Source organism: Triticum aestivum, chromosome 2A (genome assembly GCF_018294505.1).
Source record: "Triticum aestivum cultivar Chinese Spring chromosome 2A, IWGSC CS RefSeq v2.1, whole genome shotgun sequence".
NCBI classification, from domain to species: Eukaryota; Viridiplantae; Streptophyta; class Magnoliopsida; order Poales; family Poaceae; genus Triticum; species Triticum aestivum.
In genome coordinates, this window is record NC_057797.1 from 699,316,238 (window position 1) to 699,334,822 (window position 18,585).

The 18,585-nt window shown below is 39.6% G+C and overlaps 1 protein-coding gene across 6 annotated transcripts in view; it reads left to right on the forward strand.

Moving 5' to 3' along the window:
* LOC123190351 (uncharacterized) overlaps positions 1–18,585 on the forward strand; it is a 46,101-nt gene that overhangs the window by 12,460 nt on the left and 15,056 nt on the right. Inside the window, exon 5 of one of the 6 annotated variants that reach the window (XM_044602974.1) lies at positions 18,262–18,355. The exons of 4 other annotated variants lie outside the window; for them this stretch is intronic. The gene's annotated coding sequence lies outside the window, so the exon portion shown is untranslated. Of the gene's footprint in view, positions 1–16,755; positions 16,898–18,261; positions 18,356–18,585 lie in introns of those variants that run through there. One more of the 6 variants, XM_044602975.1, reaches the window with a different exon arrangement.

Here is an 18,585-nt window from a genome sequence, read left to right on the forward strand (position 1 = left end):
CACAGGCGATGATGCCACAAAGAGACAATAAACGAAGTAACCAAGGAGGAGAGACTGTTGACATTGGTAGCAAAGGGACCAGTCAAGCTCCCAGAGGAACACCAAGTAAAGCATCCATCTGAGGTTACTAATCAGAACAAGAGTTAAACTAAAGAATGACTGTACAACCAATGTCGACAATCTGACCACCTAAAATGAGTTGCATGGGCCAAGGAACATGAGCAAAAGAATTAACATGAAAAGACGAAGTAGTAAGAGTGCCTCGACTGTCGACTTGGAGGGAAGTTCCATCAGTAGTAAGAACATGAACATGAGAATCTGAAGGTCGAATAGCTGACAAACTCAAAGAATCGTAAACTATTTGAAAATACGTCCAGTATCAAGGATTCATAGAGATGTACTTGATTGTGTAAAAGTGGTCACTTAGTACTAGAAAAATCAATGGCAAAACTTGTTGATGGAGAACCCAAAGAATCAGCTAGTAGACATGGAAGTCGCCTAATCTCCAGTGTAGTCACTGTCTCAACTGAAGAGGTTGCCGAAGAAGTATTGTGCGATGAAACTAGAAGTAGCAAGTAGGTGTTATGTTAAAGATCAAACACCCAAAAATATTTCTCTTTCTTCTTTGTTTAGTTTAATTTGGTTTTTGATTGTTTTCTTTTGTGTTACTTTGTTTCTTTTGCTCCCTATTTTTTCTGTTTGTTTGTTGTTTGCTTTTAAAAGAAACCCTCCTTTAGTTCTTTGGTATTTTTAAGTTCTTTTAGAAAACAATAAAAACATTTCTTCGTTCTCTTTGCTTTTTCTTTGGAAGTTTATTTGATTGCCTCTTTGTTCAAACTTTGGAAATCTTCTATCTTTGGGTTCTTTTTTGCCTTTGATAAAAACCAAATATTCTAAATTATTTTTGTTGTGTTTCTCTGGGTTCTTTGCATTTATGTTTCAGAAAATTCAAAAATATTTCTCTTTCGTCGTTCTTTTGTTTTCTATTGGTTGTTCTTTTTTACTTTTCTTTATTGTTTCTTTCATCTTTGTGTTTAAGTTGCAAAACCCAAAATTTCCAAAAAGATTTTTTGTTTGCATCTTATTGAGTCCCAAGTGTTTGTTGTATTTTTTTACCCCCTATTGTTTGTGTGTTGTTTGCTTTTGAAAGAAACCCAAAAGATTTATTTTTTCCTTTCGTTCTTTTTGCTTTTCCTTTGGAAGTTTATTTGATTTTGTCTTTAAAACTTCGAAAATCTTCTTTTTGCTTTCTTGTTTGCCTTCTTTGAGAAAAGAAAAAAAAATCCAAAAATATTTTTGAAGTGTTTTTTGAGTTCTTTTTTGCCTTTTATGTTTTAGAAAATCCAAATATATTTCTTTTTCTTTGTTCTTCTGTTTTCCATTGTTTTCTTCTGGTTGTTCTTTTTGGATTTTCTCCGTTGTTTTCTTTTTGTCGTTTCTTTCGTCTTTGTGTTTAAGTTGCAAAACCAAACATTCCAAAAGATTTCTCGTTTGCGTCTTATTGAGTCCTAATTGTCTCCTTTGTTTTCTTTTGGTTATTCTTTTTCTCTTTTCTTTCTTTTTCTCTTTTGTCGTTTCTTTCATCTTTGTGTTTAAGTTGTAAAACCCAAACATTCCAGAAAGATTCTTGTTTGCGTCATATGGAGTCTTAATTGTTTGAAATGTTTTTTTGCTTCCTATTTTTTCTTTTGTTTCTTTGTTGTTTGCTATTAAAAGAAACCCAAAAAGATTTCTTTATCTTTTTATTCTTCTGATGTTATTTGAGAAAACCACAAAAATATTTCCTCATTTTTTTCTTTGGATGTTTATTTGATTACCTCTTTGTTAAAACTTTGAAAATCTTTTATCTCTGCTTCTCTTTGCCTTCTTTGAGAAAAGCCAAAATTCCAAAATCATTTCTCTGTGTTTCTCTTAGTTGTTCTTTCCCTTTTATTTGTCAGAAAATCCATAATTAAAATATTTTCTTTCGTTGATCTTTTGCTTTCTTTTGATTGTTCTTCTTGGCATATTTTTTGATGTTTTCTTTTTGCTATTTCGTCTTTGTGTTGAAGTTGCACACGTTCAAAAAAAAGTTGCAAAACCCAAAAATTCCACAAAGATTTCTCTTTTGAGTCTTAAGTGTCTGTAGTGTTTTTTTTGCTTCCTATTGCTTCTTTTGTTTTTTGTTCTTTGCTTTTAAAAGAAACCCAAAAAGATTTCTTTCTCCTTTTGTAGTTTTGTTCTTTTGAAGTTCTTTGAGAAAATAATAAAATATTTCTTGGTTCTTTTTTGCTTTTCTTTTGGATGTTTATTTGATTTCCTCTTTATTGAAACTTTGGAAATCTTTTATCTTTGCTTCTCTTTGCATTCTTGTTTGCCTTATTTGAGAAGAAACAAAAATTTCAAATTATTTTTGTTATGTTTCTCTGAGTTCTTCGCCTTTTGTGATTTAGAAAATCCAAAAATATTTCTCTTTCGTTGTTCTTTTGTTTTCGTTTGTTTTTTTGGCTGTTGTTTTTGGCTTTTCTTTGTTGTTTTCTTTTTGTTGTTTGTTTCATCTTTGCGTTTATTTATGTTGCAAAACTTACAAATTCCAAAAATATTTCTTGTTTGCGTCTTATTGAGTCTTAAGTATTGTGAACCAAAAATATTTCTGATTGGCTCTTATCTGCTTTATTGTTGAACTAATGAAAAGACCAAAAATATTTCCCTTGTCTTCTCTTTTGTACAAATTGTCCAGTAGTAAACCTGCAAAACCTATCGATAGAGAACCAAAAGAAGCAGCTAGTAGACATTGAAGTCGCGTAATCTCGAGTGTAGTGAGGAGGTCAACTGAAGAGGTTGACGAAGAAGCACAAGGCTATGAGTAAGAACTAAAAGAAGTAGGTGTCGAAGTCGTGCAATCTCTGTTCCTCGTCGATCCGGTTTGGCGTCCTTCCCCTGGTTGCAGGTTCTGTGCCACGGACTTGAAGTTGCATCCCATGTTCCCTTTGGTGGCCCTTGGCCTCGGTGACAGGTAGCGTCGTGCACACATCTTGCGGGGTAAGAATGTTGAGGAAATCGCTATCTGGTAACTGCTCACTCAACTTGGGAGTAGTGATTAATCGTTGAATCGGCGTATTAACCGGATTAACCGGTCAACCACTAATTAGTGGATTTTTCAACTCAATAGAAGCAAATTTTGTATGGAGGGAAAATCTACATTGCAAATAGGAGGCAAATGGCACCGTTTTCTTTTCTCAATAGACCACAAACATGTATACAACAACAATCATCCATGTGGGCATCAAAAGTCATCAACAAACATTTATACAACATTTTTTGCTAAATTCTGCTCGTGTCGCAACTCTAAGAGATGGTGGCCACACGATGATGACAGACAGAGGGAAGGTGACGGCCTTCGTGAAGGGCATCTGAACGGGTCGGTTGCAGTAGGTGTTATGTCACGAAGGAGGGGAAGTAGCGGTGCGTAGAGGGAGAAGAGGAAGCGGCGACACACATGGGAGGAGGGGAAGTGGCAGCACGCCGACGAGGACTTGGTCGGCCGCCATCTAGGTCGGGAGGGGATGAAAGGAGCAAGAGGGGTGACAGGAGGGCTAAACCCTAGCTATTTAGGAGCGGGAGGGTTTATGGGCCAAACAATTGGGCTTTGTTTGCCCACAAATTAACATGCCAACAATGATTAATCAGCCTGACAACAGATTAGTCAGTCTAACCAACCATTTAATCGGTCTGGCAAGTTAACGTGATGAATATACAAGTGATGGGATGAGCATAGGGAGGAAGGGAAATGAGACCCCACATGCCGGTGTGTTCAAGAGCAGCAATCTCCTCTGCCATCGCATGTCGCCGTTTGGGATGAACATGGCGTCACGGTATGTCGTATATTGAAGAGCAGCACTAGAATACCCATAGCGATCAATATGCGGAAGCGGGCGAGCGCAGAAGCCATAAGTAGGATGAGCTAGAGGTGGTGCATTGCTAACAAAAGAAGATATAATAGTCGAGGTAGATGGCTCATCGAAAGATGACACATTAGAAGAATCCACAAGATGCGGATGACTAGTGCAGTAAAGAAGAGGATTGGGGGGAATCACCTGGGAAGTCTTAGGGAATATGAACGAGGTGGGGAAGCCGCAGGTGACGATGATGTGGGGTCTACAACAGTAGTACAAGAAGACACATGGGAATGGAAGAGGGCGATACGTGAGTGATAGGACACATCAACACGATTATGGTTGGTGAGTTCATGCTTTTCAGGATAGCACACAATATTGATAGCATTTGTACTGTTTGACAAAGGAGTAGGTCTAGTGACAAAAACATCAAAATCCTCAAGCAACCATCGTAACCAAGTCACCTCTGTTGTCAACAGAGGTATAGCTTGCAACTTAGCCTTTGCACTCAAAGGGAATAACGCAGTCTGTTTCTTTGTCTTTCGGGCAATGAGAAAACCATGAAGAAAACACAGTAAGTACAACGGGACGAGCAAACTTGTGCATAGGAATAAGGAGATGGTGAGGTAGTTCCACAAAGATATTGTAGAACCGGGGGAGGGGGGTGACTCAAAGTGGATTAAAGTGGGAGCAGAGACAAGCTGATTTAGAATGAGAACGTGATATGAAATGTCTGGACGAGTGACATCTAAATACAAGACTCCCGATAAGATGACGATAGCGTGTCAGATCAAACAAAGGTGGACGTTGAGCTCCATGGCAGTGTCAATAGTGACTTTATCACTAAGCAGCATGAGCAAGAAGATACTGAATGTACTTCTCTTAGGAAATAAAGAAGCCATCAGAGGTAGAATAAATCTCAATTCCAAGGAAGTAACAAAGAGGACCAATATTAGACATAAAAACTATTCACTAAGACGAACCTTCAAAAAGGCAATGCACTTAGAGTTGTTGGCAGTGATGATCATGTCATCGACATATAGAAGCAAAGTTTGACCCTGAGTTGAAAGATGGTATAAAGTGCAGATCATAAGCATTTGGCAAAAACTGGTCGCAGTTATCGCTGAGACAAAACACTCAAACCGGACACGAGGGGCTAAAGGCATAGAGAGAGCAACAAAGACACCAAATCGTGCCATCAGGAAAAAAATCTAGGTGGTGGCTACATGTATACCTTCTCATGCAACTCAGCATTAAGAAAGAACATAAGTAGGTTGAGCCGGAGGAGGTGCGTTGTCAATAGAAGGAGACATAGTAGTCGAGGGAGATAGCTCATTGAAAGATGACACATCAGAAGAATCCACAAGATGTGGACGACTAGTGTAGTAAAGAAGAGGATGAGGATGAATCACCGGGGAAGGCTTAGGGGAGATAGCTCATTGAAAGATGACACATCAGAAGAATCCACAAGATGTGGACGACTAGTGTAGTAAAGAAGAGGATGAGGATGAATCACCGGGGAAGGCTTAGGGGAGATAGCTCATTGAAAGATGACACATCAGAAGAATCCACAAGATGTGGACGACTAGTGTAGTAAAGAAGAGGATGAGGATGAATCACCGGGGAAGGCTTAGGGGACGAACGAGGTGGGGAAGCTGCAGGTGACGATGATGTGGGGTCTACAATAGTCGTATAGGAAGACACATTGGAATGGATGGACAAGGGCAATATATGAGTGATAGGTGTATCGGCAAAAGCTAGGAAAGAAATATCCTCAATGAGAGAGGCTGAAGGAGAGAATCGACGTGGATAGGAAGGACGAGGCTCATCAAAAGTTGCACTCGGAGGAATGCTTATCCGCCGATCGATACGATCCCAACACTGATAGCACTTGTGCTCATCAGTAACCTAAGAAGACACATTCAATATACTAAGCAGTCATTGTGAGGGGCAAGAAGAACGTATTAGACGCAACAAAACAAACGAAGCAACTGAGTAGCCACGTGAATGACCAAAAAGACACTCAAGAGGAATATCGCCCTGCAAAGCAAGGAAGGCTGACTGTTGATGAGGTAGGTGGATTTAGAAACAACCTCAACCCAAAAGTGAGGTGGAAGACAAGCGTTGATCTTCAATGCACAAGCTGACTCAAGAAGGTGACGATGCTTAGCAAATAATTCTAAGCATCAGGACCATGACAAGAGAACTAAGAAAGTGTGCCCTGCTCAACAAGGAATCCGCACAACAAATGATTGATAAACTCGCAAGCAAAATCTGCATGGAAGGCATAGATAGGAGTGGAAAATTGGGTATGAAGCATGGCGGCAAACTTCTTACTGATAGATAAGACCTCACTAGAAGAAAAGCATAAAATATATCCATGTGTGTCTAGAGAAATCATCTATAAAGATAATATAGTAGCGATGTCCTCCTTTTGAGGCAAAGGGATCTGGACCCCAAACATCGAAGTGAACAAGATCGAAAGGACGATGAGACACAATCTCTCTATGAGGATAATGTAACTTAACCTGTTTGCTAAGCCAACAAACCGACAACCTAAAGACAAACCGCTAGAGACAGATCCAAGAAGACCACGTCGAACTAAGGATGGGAGACTAGAGCCACACAAGTGACCAAGACGATGATGCCAAAAGGGTCGGTAAACAAAGTAACCGAGGCGGAGAGACTGGCGGTGGTGGCAACAAAGGGAAGGTTAAGCCAGATAAGCTCCCAAAGGACCTGGGAATTACAAGGTTGAAGGCCAACACCAAGTAGAGCATTCGTGTGAGGATTCTAATCAGAACATGAACTTGAGAATCTGGAGGTCGAATGGTTGACAAACTGGAAGAATCATAAGTTATATGAAAATACGTCCAGTACCAAGGATCCATGGAGATGTACCTGGTTCTGTAAAAAGTGGTCACTCGGTACAAGAAAAATTAGTAGCAAAACATGTTGATGTTGAACCAAAAGAAGCCACAAGTAGATACTGAAGTCGCCTAACCTCCGGTGTAGTTAGGGTCTCAACTGAAGAAGTTGACAAAGACGTACCGGGCAATGAAACTAGAAGTAGGAAGTAGGCGTTCTGTTAAAGATCGGAAACCCAAAAGTATTTCTCGTTCTTCCTGTTTGGTTTCATTTGGTTTTTGATCTCTTTCTTTTGTGTTCTTTATGGTTTTTTTCCTTCTTATTGTTTCTTTTATTTATTTGTTTGCTTTTACAAGAAACCACAAAACATTTCTTTCTCCTTTTTTTCTTTTGAAGTTCTTTGAGAAAACAACAAAAATGTTTCTTCGTTCTTTTTGCTTTTTCTTTGGAAGTTTATCTGATTGCCTCTTTGTTGAAACTTTGGAAATCTTTTATCTTTGCTTGTCTTCGTTTTATTGTTTGCCTTCTTTGAGAAAACAAAAAAATTCAATTTTTTTGTGTACTTCTTTACCTTTTATATTTAAAGAAATACAAAAATATTTCTCTTCCATTTTTCTTTTGTTTTCCTTCGTTTTCTTTTGATTGTTCTTTTTGGCTTTTCGTCCTGTTTCTTTTTGTTCTTTCTTTTGTCTTTGTGTTTGAGTTCCAAAACCCAAAAATTGCAAAAAGATTTCTTGTTTGCGTCTTATTGAGTCTTGAGTGTTTAAAGTGTTCTTTTTGTTCTTTTTTCTTCCTATTTCTTCTTTTGTATGTTTGTTTGTTGTTTTCAAGAAACCCCAAAATATTTCTTTGTGCTTTTGTTCTTTTGATGTTGAGAAAACAACAAAAATATTTCCTCGTTCGTTTTGCTTTTTCTCTGGAAGTGTATTTGATTGCCACTTTGTTGAAACTTTGAATATGTTTTACCTTTTGCTTGTCTTTACGTTCTTGTTTGCCTTCTTTAAGAAAAAACAAAAGTTCCAAAAATATTTTTGTTGTGTTTCTTTAAGTTCTTTGCCTTTTATGTTTCCAGAATCCAAAAACATTTCTTTTTCGTTGTTCGTTTGTTTTTCTTGTTTTCTTTTGGTCGTTCTTTTTGGCTTTTCTTTGTTGTTTTCTTTTCATCGTTTCTTTTGTCTTTGTTTTTAAGTTGCACAACCCAAAAAATCCAAAAGATTTCTCATTTGCTCTTATTGAGTGTCAACTGTTTGAGGTGTTCTTTTTGTTTTTCTCTTCCTATTTGTTCGTTTGGATGTTTGTTTGTTGTTTGCTTTTAAAAGTAACCCCAAAAGATTTCTTTGTCCTTTTGTTCTTTCGAAGTTCTTTGAGAAAACAAAAAGAATATATTTCCTTGTTCGTTTTGCTTTTTGTTTGAAAGTTTATTTGATTGCCTCTTTGTTGAAACTTTGAAAATCTTTTATCTTTGCTTCTTTGTACACTCTTGTTTGTCTTATTTGAGAAAAAACAAAAATTCCAAAAATATTTCTGTTATGTTTCTTTAAGTTCTTTTTTGCCTTTAATGTTTCCAAAAATCCAAAAAATATTTATGTTCTGGTGTTCTTTTGGTTGTTCTTTTTGGCTTTTCTTTGCTCTTTTCTTTTTGTCGTTTCTTTCGTCTTTGTGTTTAAGTTGCAAAACCCAAAAATTCCAGAAGATTTCTCGTTTGCGTCTTATTGAGTCTCAAGTGTTTGAAGTGTTCTTTTTGATTTTTTTATTCCTATTTTTTCTTTTGTTTGTTTGTTGTTTGCTTTTAAAATAAACCCCCAAATATTTCTTTATCCTGTTGTTCTTTTGAAGTTCTTCAAGAAAACAACAAAAATATTTCCTTATTCATTTTGCTTTTTCTTTGGAAGTTTATTTGATTGCCTCTTTGTTGAAACTTTGAAAATATTTTATCTTCGCTTCTCTTTAAGTTCGTTTGCCTTTGAGGAAAAACCAAAATTCCAAAAAATATTTCTGTTGTGTTTCTTTCAAGTTTTCTTTGCTTTTTATGTTTCCAAGAATCCGAAAATATTTCTCTTCCGTTGTTCTTTTGTTTTCTTTTGGTTCCTTTTGGCTTTTCTTTGTTTTCTTTTTGTCGTTTTTTTGGTCTTTGTGTTTAAATTGCAAAACCCAAATATTCCAAAAAGATTTCTCGTTTGTTTCTTATTGAGCGTTAAGTGTTTGAAGTGTTCTTTTTGATTATTTTTCTTTCCTATTTTTTTGTTTGCTTTTAAAGGAAACCCCAAAGATTTCTTTGTCCTTATGTTCTTTTGAAGTTCTTTGAGAAATAAAACAAAATTCTTGCTCTTTTTCTTTGAAAAGTTTATTTGATTGCCTCTTTGTTGAAACTTTGAATATCTTTTATATTTGCTTCTCTCTGCGTTCTTGTTTGCCTTCTTTGAGAAAAAAAACGAAAGTTCCAAAAATATTTCTGTTGTGTTTCTTTGAGTTCATCTTTGCCTTTTATGTTTTCGAAAATCCAAAAATATTTCTCTTTCGTTGTTCTTTTGGTTGTTCTTTTTTCTTTTCTTTGTTGTTTTCTTTTTATCGTTTCTTTCGTCTTTGTGTTTATGTTGCAAAACCCAAAATTTGCAAAAAGATTTCTTGTTTGCGTCTTATTTAGATGAATTGTTTGGATGTTAATCCCCTCTTGAATACTTCTTCGTTTTTTATCAAATTTTAGTCCTTGATGATTCTCACTTGGATTATTTGAGGTTCTCTAGAAACTAGGATTATCACATATGTTTAAGCATCAGCAACTTATCTGTTTATCAATCTTCATTTATATGATCTCTCCTTCTATTTAATTTCTTCTTCATCTACGTTTTCAACAATTTTGGTGGCTGTATGTAAACCTCCTCACGCAACTCACCATTAAGAAATGCATTCTTAACATCAAGCCTAGACACAGATCAGTGGCGAACAGAGGCCATAATAAGAAGTGTGCGAACAGTGGTCAAAGAAAGTCTCATCGTAATCAGGACCATGCTCGTGCTGTAAGCCATGACCCACAACACGAGCTTTGTAACGCCCAAGAGAACCATCAGAGTGAGTCCTAACCTTGTAGACCCACAAAGTGATGGGATGAACACGAGGAGGAACATAAACAATATCCCACGTGCCGATGCGCTCAAGAGCAGCAGTCTCCTCTGCCATCACAAGGTGCCATTTGGTATGAACAACATCACAGTAAGAAGTTGGCTCAAGAACAGCATTGCCAACGCTTGGAAGACATTGGCGGTCAACATGCCAAAGCGGACGAGGACGCAAGCCATAAGTAGGCTGAAACGGGGAAGATGGCACATCGGTAGACGCATCCACAACACGTAGATGTCCTATGTAGAAGTTAGGAAAAGATGGAAGAATACGAGCTGGAATCATCGGGATAAACTTAGGTGATGGAGACAAGGAAGCCAGCAGTGATGAAGGTGTAGAATCATGTGATAAGTGAGGTGAGGAAATCATAGGAGATGATGGCGTTGGTTCTACAATAATCAGAGAAGAGTGTCGGGAAAACTGTGGGAAGAGATATACTCCACTTAAAAGGCCGAAGAAGATGGACTCAACAAAAGTCATATCCCGAGAAATAGGCATCCGATGACCAACATGATCCCAACAACAATATCCCTTATGCTCATCGTTGTATCCTAAGAAGACACACTCAACAGACTGACAAGTTAGTTTGGTGCGTTCACGAGGGGCAAGGACATAGAAAACACAACCAAACAATTGAAGCGTCGAATAAACGATCAAATAGACGCTCGAAGGGAGCGTCACCCTGCAGAGCAGTGGATTGCTAAAGGTTGATGAGATAGATGGAAGTGGAGACAGACTTGACCCAAAAGTGCGGCGGAAGAGAGGCGGTGACCATCAACAGACGAGTCGTCTCAAGAAGGTGACGATGCTTGCGCTCAACCACGCCATTCTAAGCATGAGCACCAGGATAAGAGAACCAAAGTCTGCTCAGAAAGGATTCCACCAGAGCCATCATAGAACACATGAATAGGCGTAGAGAACTGAGTGTGAACCATGGCAGCAAAAAGCTTATAAGACCTCACTACAAGAAGAAATAAAGTATATCCAGGTGTGTCAAGAGAAGCTACTACCAGAGGCAAAGGCAGATGGACCCTTGAGATCATATTGAACAAGGTCGGAAGGACGCTGAGGCACTGTCTCGCTACGAGTATAAGGTAACTAGACCGTGGGATTAGGGATATCATCGGAGACAGATCCAAGAAGACCACGTCGAACTAAGGATGAGAGATCACAAGTGACCTAAGGGGATGATGCCAATCCTGAAAATAACTGGTAGACAAGGCAACAAAGGCAGATACTGGTGGCGGTGGCAGCAGAGGGACTTGATCCAGCATCCACGTGCTTGTGCACTCTTCGTACCCCACCGATCTGGCTTGGCGCTCTTTTTCCTGTTTGCGGGTTGTGGGTCACGCACTTGATTAAGCACCCCAAGTTCTCCTACTGCGCCCTTGGCCTCGACTTTAGGTAGCACCTGTCCTCGGCTTGTCTCGTGTATAATCCAGGTACGCGTCGACTGTCCGAGCTCCTGCTCACCATTGGTGGTGCTCGAGCGTGCGGTTATGGTGTCGCACACAAAGGGAACATGGGATGTGGGATTGAGACAGTACTCATAGCAACCCGCAGCAAGGCAAAGAATGCCCATCCAGACTGGCAGGGAGCAAAGGTGGGCAGAAAGGTGGACGTTGACTCCGTAGGAGTGAGTCTCAACAGTGCGCTTATCAGTAAGAGCGGCACGAGCAAGAAGATTTTGGATATACTTCTCTTAGGAAATAAGGAACAATCTCAAGGAAGTAGCGAAGAGGACCAAGATTCAGCAATGACCTTATCACTAAGAGCAGCATGAGCAAGAAGATCCTGAATGTACTTCTCTTGGGAAATAAAGAAGCCATTAGAGGTAGAAGAAACCTCAGTTCCAAGTAGTGAAAGGGACCAAGATCAGACATTAAATCTATTCATAAGACGAGCCTTCAAAAAGGCAATGCACTCAAAGTTGTTGGTAGTGATGATCATGTCATCGACATATAGGAGCAAAGCTCGACCATGAGCTTAAAGATGGATATAAAGTGCAGGATCATGAGCGTTTGCAGAAACTAGTCGCAGTCATCGTTGAGACAAAAAACCTCAAACCGTGCATGAGGGCTAAAGGTATAGAGAGAGTGACAAATATGGCAGATCATGCCATCAGGGAAAAATATCTATGTGGTGGCTACATGTAGACCTTCTCATGCAACTCACCATTAAAAAAGACATTCTTGACATCAAGCTAAGAGACAGACCAGTGGCGAGCAAATATCACAACGAGAAGTGTGCGGGGAGTGGTCATGTGGGCCATATGAGAAAATGTCTTGTCGTAGTCATAGCCATGTTCCTATTGAAAGCTATAAGTCACAAGACGAGCTTTGTAAGGCAAGGGAACCATCATAGTCTAAATCTTGTAGACCAATGTACAATATACAAGTGATGGGTTGAGCATGAGGAGGAAGGGAAATGAGATCCCATGTGTCAGTGCGTTCAAGAGCAGCAATCTCCTTTGCCATCGCATGTCGCCGTTTGGGTGAACATCGTGTCACAGTAAGTGGTATTGAGAAGAGCAGCGCCAGAACACCCATAGTGATCAATAGGTGGAAGCGGGCAAGCGCAGAAGCTAGGTTGAGCTTGAGGCAGTGCGTTTCCAATAGAAGGAGACATAGTAATGGGGGGAGATTGCTCATCGAAAGATGATGCATCAGAAGAATCCACAAGATGCGGACGACTAGTGTAGTAAAGAAGAGGATGCGGGGGAATCACCGGGGAAGTCTTAGGGGACGAATGAGGTGGGGAAGCCACAGGTGACGATGACGTGGGGTCTACAATAGTAGTATAGGGAGACACATTGGAATGGATGTAGGAGGGCAAAACATGAGTGATAGGTGTATCGGAAAGCGTTACGAAAGAAATATCCTCAATGGGAGAGGCCGAAGGAGAGGATGTACGTGGATAGAAAGGACGAGACTCATCAAAAGTCACACCCTGAGGAATGCGCATTCACCGATTGATAGGATCCCAACATTGATAGCCCTTGTGCTCATCAGCGTAACCTAAGAAGACACATTCCATAGACTAAGCAGTCAGTTTGGCGCGTTCAGGGGGGGGGGAGAAGAACGTAGTAAACACAACAAAACAAATGAAGCGCTCAGTAGCCATGAGAACGACAAACAAACACTCGATAGGAATGTCACCTTGCAAAGCAAGGAAGGCTGACTTTGACGGGGTAGGTGGAAGTAGAAACAACTTCAACCCAAAAGTGAGGTGATAGAGAGGTGTTGATCTTCGATGCATAAGCCGCCTCAAGAAGTTGACGATGCTTACACTCAACAAACCATTCTGAGCATCAGGGCCACAACATGAGAACTGAGAAAGTGTACCCTGCTCAGCAAGGAATCCGCACAACAAATGATAGATGAACTCACAAGCAAAATCTTCATGGAAGACACAATTGGGAGTGGAAAACCCGGTATGAAGCATGGGGGCGAACTTCTTACTGATAGATAAGACCTCACTACAAGAAAATCATACAATATATCCATGTGTGTTGAGAGAAAACATCTATAAAGATAATATAGTGGTGATGGCCTCTTTGTGAGGCAAAGGGAGCTGGACCCCAAACATCAAAATGAATAAGACAGAAAGGACGAGACACAATCTCGCTATGAAGATAAAGTAATTGAACCTGTTTGCCAAGCCGACAAACCTAATAGTCTAAAGACATCGCTAGAGATAGGTCCAAGAAAACCACTTTGAACTAAGGATGAGAAACAAGAACCACACAAGTGAAAAAGACGATGATGCCACAAAGAGACAGTAAACGAAGTAACCAACGTGAAGAGACTGTCGATGGTGGCAGCAAAGCGACCAGTCAAGCTCCCAAAGGACGTGGGAGTTACAACGATGATGGCCAACACAAGTAAAGCATCCATCTGAGGATCCTAATCAGAACAAGAGTTAAACTAAAGAATGGTTGTACAACCAAAGTCGACAATCTGACCACCTAAAATGAGCTGAACGGGCCAAGGAATATGAGCAAAAGAATTAACATGAAAAGACCACTTTGAACTAAGGATGAGAAACAAGAACCACACAAGTGACACAGGCGATGGTGCCACAAAGAGACAATAAACGAAGTAACCAAGGCAGAGAGACTGTCGACATTGGTTGCAAAGGGACCAGTCAAGCTCCCAGAGGACCTGGGAGTTACAACGACGATGGCCAACACCAAGTAAAGCATCCATCTGAGGTTACTAATCAGAACAAGAGTTAAACTAAAGAATGACTGTACAACCAAAGTCGACAATCTGACCACCTAAAATGAGTTGCATGGGCCAAGGAACATGAGCAAAAGAATTAACATGAAAAGACGAAGTAGTAAGAGTGCCTCGACTGTCGACTTGGAGGGAAGTTCCATCAGTAGTAAGAACATGAACATGAGAATTTGAAGGTCGAATAGCTGACAAACTCAAAGAATCATAAACTATTTGAAAATACGTCCAATATCAAGGATTGATAGAGATGTACTTGATTGTGTAAAAGTGGTCACCCAGTACTAGAAAAATCAATGGCAAAACTTGTTGATGGAGAACCCAAAGAATCAGCTAGTAGACATGGAAGTCGCCTAATTTCCAGTGTAGTCACTGTCTCAACTGAAGAGATTGCCGAAGAAGTATTGTGCGATGAAACTAGAAGTAGCAAGTAGGTGTTATGTTAAAAGATCAAACACCCAGAAGTATTTCTCTTTCTTCTTTGTTTAGTTTAATTTGGTTTTTGATTGTTTTCTTTTGTGTTCCTTTGTTTTTTTTGCTCCCTATTTTTTCTGTTTGTTTGTTGTTTGCTTTTAAAAGAAACCCTCCTTTAGTTCTTTTGGTATTTTTAAGTTCTTTCAGAAAACAATAAAAATATTTCTTCGTTCTCTTTGCTTTTTCTTTGGAAGTTTATTTGATTGCCTCTTTGTTCAAACTTTGGAAATCTTCTACCTTTGCGTTCTTTTTTGCCTTTGATAAAAACCAAATATTCTAAATTATTTTTGTTGTGTTTCTCTGGGTTCTTTGCATTTTATGTTTCAGAAAATTCAAAAATATTTCTCTTTCGTCGTTCTTTTGTTTTCTATTGGTTGTTCTTTTTGACTTTTCTTTATTGTTTCTTTCATCTTTGTGTTTAAGTTGCAAAACCCAAAATTTCCAAAAAGATCTTTCGTTTGCCTCTTATTGAGTCCCAAGTGTTTGTTGTGTTTTTTTACTTCCTATTGTTTGTGTGTTGTTTGCTTTTGAAAGAAACCCAAAAAGATTTATTTTTTCCTTGCATTCTTTTTGCTTTTTCTTTGGAAGTTTATTTGATTTTGTCTTTAAAACTTCGAAAATCTTCGTTTTGCTTTCTTGTTTGCCTTCTTTGAGAAAAGAAAAGAAGTCCAAAAATATTTTTGAAGTGTTTTTTGAGTTCTTTTTTGCCTTTTATGTTTTAGAAAATCCAAATATATTTCTTTTTCTTTGTTCTTCTGTTTTCCATTGTTTTCTTTTGGTTGTTCTTTTTGGATTTTCTCTGTTGTTTTCTTTTTGTCGTTTCTTTCGTCTTTGTGTTTAAGTTGCAAAACCAAACATTCCAAAAGATTTCTCGTTTGCGTCTTATTGAGTCCTAATTGTTTCCATTGTTTTCTTTTGGTTATTCTTTTTCTCTTTTCTTTCCTTTTTTCTTTTTGTCGTTTCTTTCGCCTTTGTGTTTAAGTTGTAAAACCCAAACATTCCAGAAAGATTCTTGTTTGCGTCATATGGAGTCTTAATTGTTTGAAATGTTTTTTTGCTTCCTATTTTTTTCTTTTGTTTCTTTGTTGTTTGCTATTAAAAGAAACCCCAAAAGATTTCTTTATCTTTTTATTCTTCTGATGTTATTTGAGAAAACCACAAAAATATTTCCTCGTTTTTTTTCTTTGGATGTTTATTTGATTACCTCTTTGTTAAAACTTTGAAAATCTTTTATCTCTGCTTCTCTTTGCCCGCCTAGCTCTTTTACAAAGGTTCCCACCAGTAAATATACAAGCGGCCTTAGGAATCAACCAACAGACCGTTAAACAAGCGGCCTCATGCAGAATTACGGGCTTAAATAGGATGTTTAAATGGACGAGGCTAATTCAAGAAAGGATTGTGGGTAAACCGTTGGAATAATTAAAGAACGATTGTGGGCTTAATAAGTAGAATATTCAAATAGATGGGGCTAATTAAAGGAAAGATTTGAGGTAAAAAGGTAGGATAATTAAAAGGAAGGATCCATAGGCCTCATTGTGATGGGGCTACTAAATTAGAAAAGGAAGGATTCGATTACCGACTAAAACAGGTGAGGACAACATGCTAATTAAAGAAAGGATTATACTTAAATGAAATTAGTGGGAGATTATGCCTGCAAAGGAAATATGGACACGAATAAATTGCATCCTACTTTTTATGTTCATTTTGTAACAGGATGTTGCATTGCAGTATGTTCTTCGTAGTGAATCTGATGCTACAAAACATCATGCTTGCACAAAACATTAATTTTCCCATTGCAACGCACGGACATATGTGCTAGTAACTAATAAAAGGGTAACTGGGTATTATGAGATAGTGCATTAGTGAAGCCGAGGTCAATGAATTGTGAAGGATTGATATATTTCAACCATGCTGTCGCCACATTTAAATTGTTAATAACATATCGATATCATCTCCGCTGGCTCTATCTACTATGCTACGTAATTTTGGTGGGTTCGTACTTAATCAGTAATAGAACAAATCACAGTATAATTTTGGGCAGTCCCGTCACAACATTTTAGTTTTGGTTAGAATAATACGTACTCTCTTATATCTGAAGGGAGTAATACTGATGATTTACATAACACAATTTGATTACATTGTACCCCACGACCTGATCAACTTGAATGTTTCCATCAAATGACAAGGAGGACCAATTGCCTATATATCATTGTCGGTGTCAAAACCGGCGGATCTCGGGTAGGGGGTCCCGAACTGTGTGTCTAGGGTCGATGGGGACAGGAGGCAGGGGACACGATGTTTTACCCAGGTTCGGGCCCTCTTGGTGGAGGTAATACCCTATGTCCTTCTTGATTGATATTGATGAATATGAGGATTACAAGAGTTGATCTACCACGAAATCGTAATGGCTAAACCCTAGATGTCTATCATGTATGATTGTGATTATGATTGCCTCTACGGACTAAACCCTCCGGTTTATATAGACACCGGAGGGGCCTAGGGTTGTAAAGAGTCGGTTTACAAAGGAAGGAATCTACATATCCGAACGCCAAGCTTGTCATCCACACAAAGGAGAGTCCCATCCGGACACAGAGAGAGGTCTTCTGTCTTGTATCTTCATAGCCCATTAGCCCGGCCCATGTTACATAGTCCGGACGCCCGTGGACCCCTTAATCCAGGACTCCCTCAGTAGCCCCTGAACTAGGCTTCAATGACGATGTGTTCGGTGTGCAGATTGTATTCGGCATTGCAAGGCGGGTTCCTCCTCCGAATACTCCAAAGTAGCTTTTGAACACAGAAAACGTGTCCGGCTCTACAAAGCAAATACCACACACAACCGCAGAGAGCATAATATTTCACGAGTCCAATCTACTGACAGCTTTTGTAATGTGACATCATGTCCTTGCTCGATCCTTATTTCGAACCGTTTTTTAGCCTCCCGCTCCATGTTTCAAGACACGGTTTTATTGGCATGTCTTGTCAAAGCAGAGATCGTGTCCCCTTATTACGGGATTCTCATCAATTCGGGCGTGTGTAATCCAACCCCCGTTGGTAAGATTCCTAGGGAATAGGCAAGTTTTAAGGCTCATGAGGAGGCGTTCGATATTCATCGCCTTTATAAAGGGGCACAGACCCGTCCTTCTCTACGCCCACCTCTTCCTCAACTTTTCTAACCTCGAGCTCCAGCACCCAGGTTTTAACTTAATCATTCCAAGCCTCCCAGTCTTGTCCAGACCCAGCCTTCAAGGCTCTGTCACAGAGGAGGATATCGTGAAGCTTTGGGCGGCAAGGTACCTGACCATAGAAATCCTTCACAGGCTCCCTGCGAAGGGACAGGTTATTCCTACACCCAGATCTGGCGAGAGGGTCGTATTCATCTCCCACTTCCTCCGGGGGATAGGGTTCGCTCTCCACCCCTTCGTTCGTGGTCTCGTGTTCTATTACGGGCTAGATTTTCATGATCTGGCTCCGGACTCCTTTCTTCACATCTCGATGTTCATTGTCATGTGCGAGGCCTTTCTCCGCATTCCCCCACACTTCAGCTTATGGCTCAAGACCTTTAATGTGAAGCCGAAGGTAGTCGATGATACGTCCATTTTGCGTCATGCTTTTATATCGATATTCATTGCATTATGGGCTGTTATTACACATTATGTCACAATACTTATGCCTATTCTCTCTTATTTTACAAGGTTTACATAAAGAGGGAGAATGCCGGCAGCTGGGATTCTGGGCTGGAAAAGGAGCAAATATTAGAGACCTATTCTGCACATCTCCAAAAGTCCAGAAACATCACGGAAGACGTTTTCAGAATATATAAAAAATACTGAGCGCAAGAAGTTCATCAGGGGGGCCATACCCTGTCCACGAGGGTGGGGGGCGCGCCCTACCCCCTGGGCGGGCCCCCTACCTCGTGGGCCCCCTGGTGGCCCTCCGATGGCCATCTTCTGCTATATGGAGTCTTTCTATGAGAAAAAAATCATAATCCATCTTTCCGGACGATTCTGGTTCCTCGG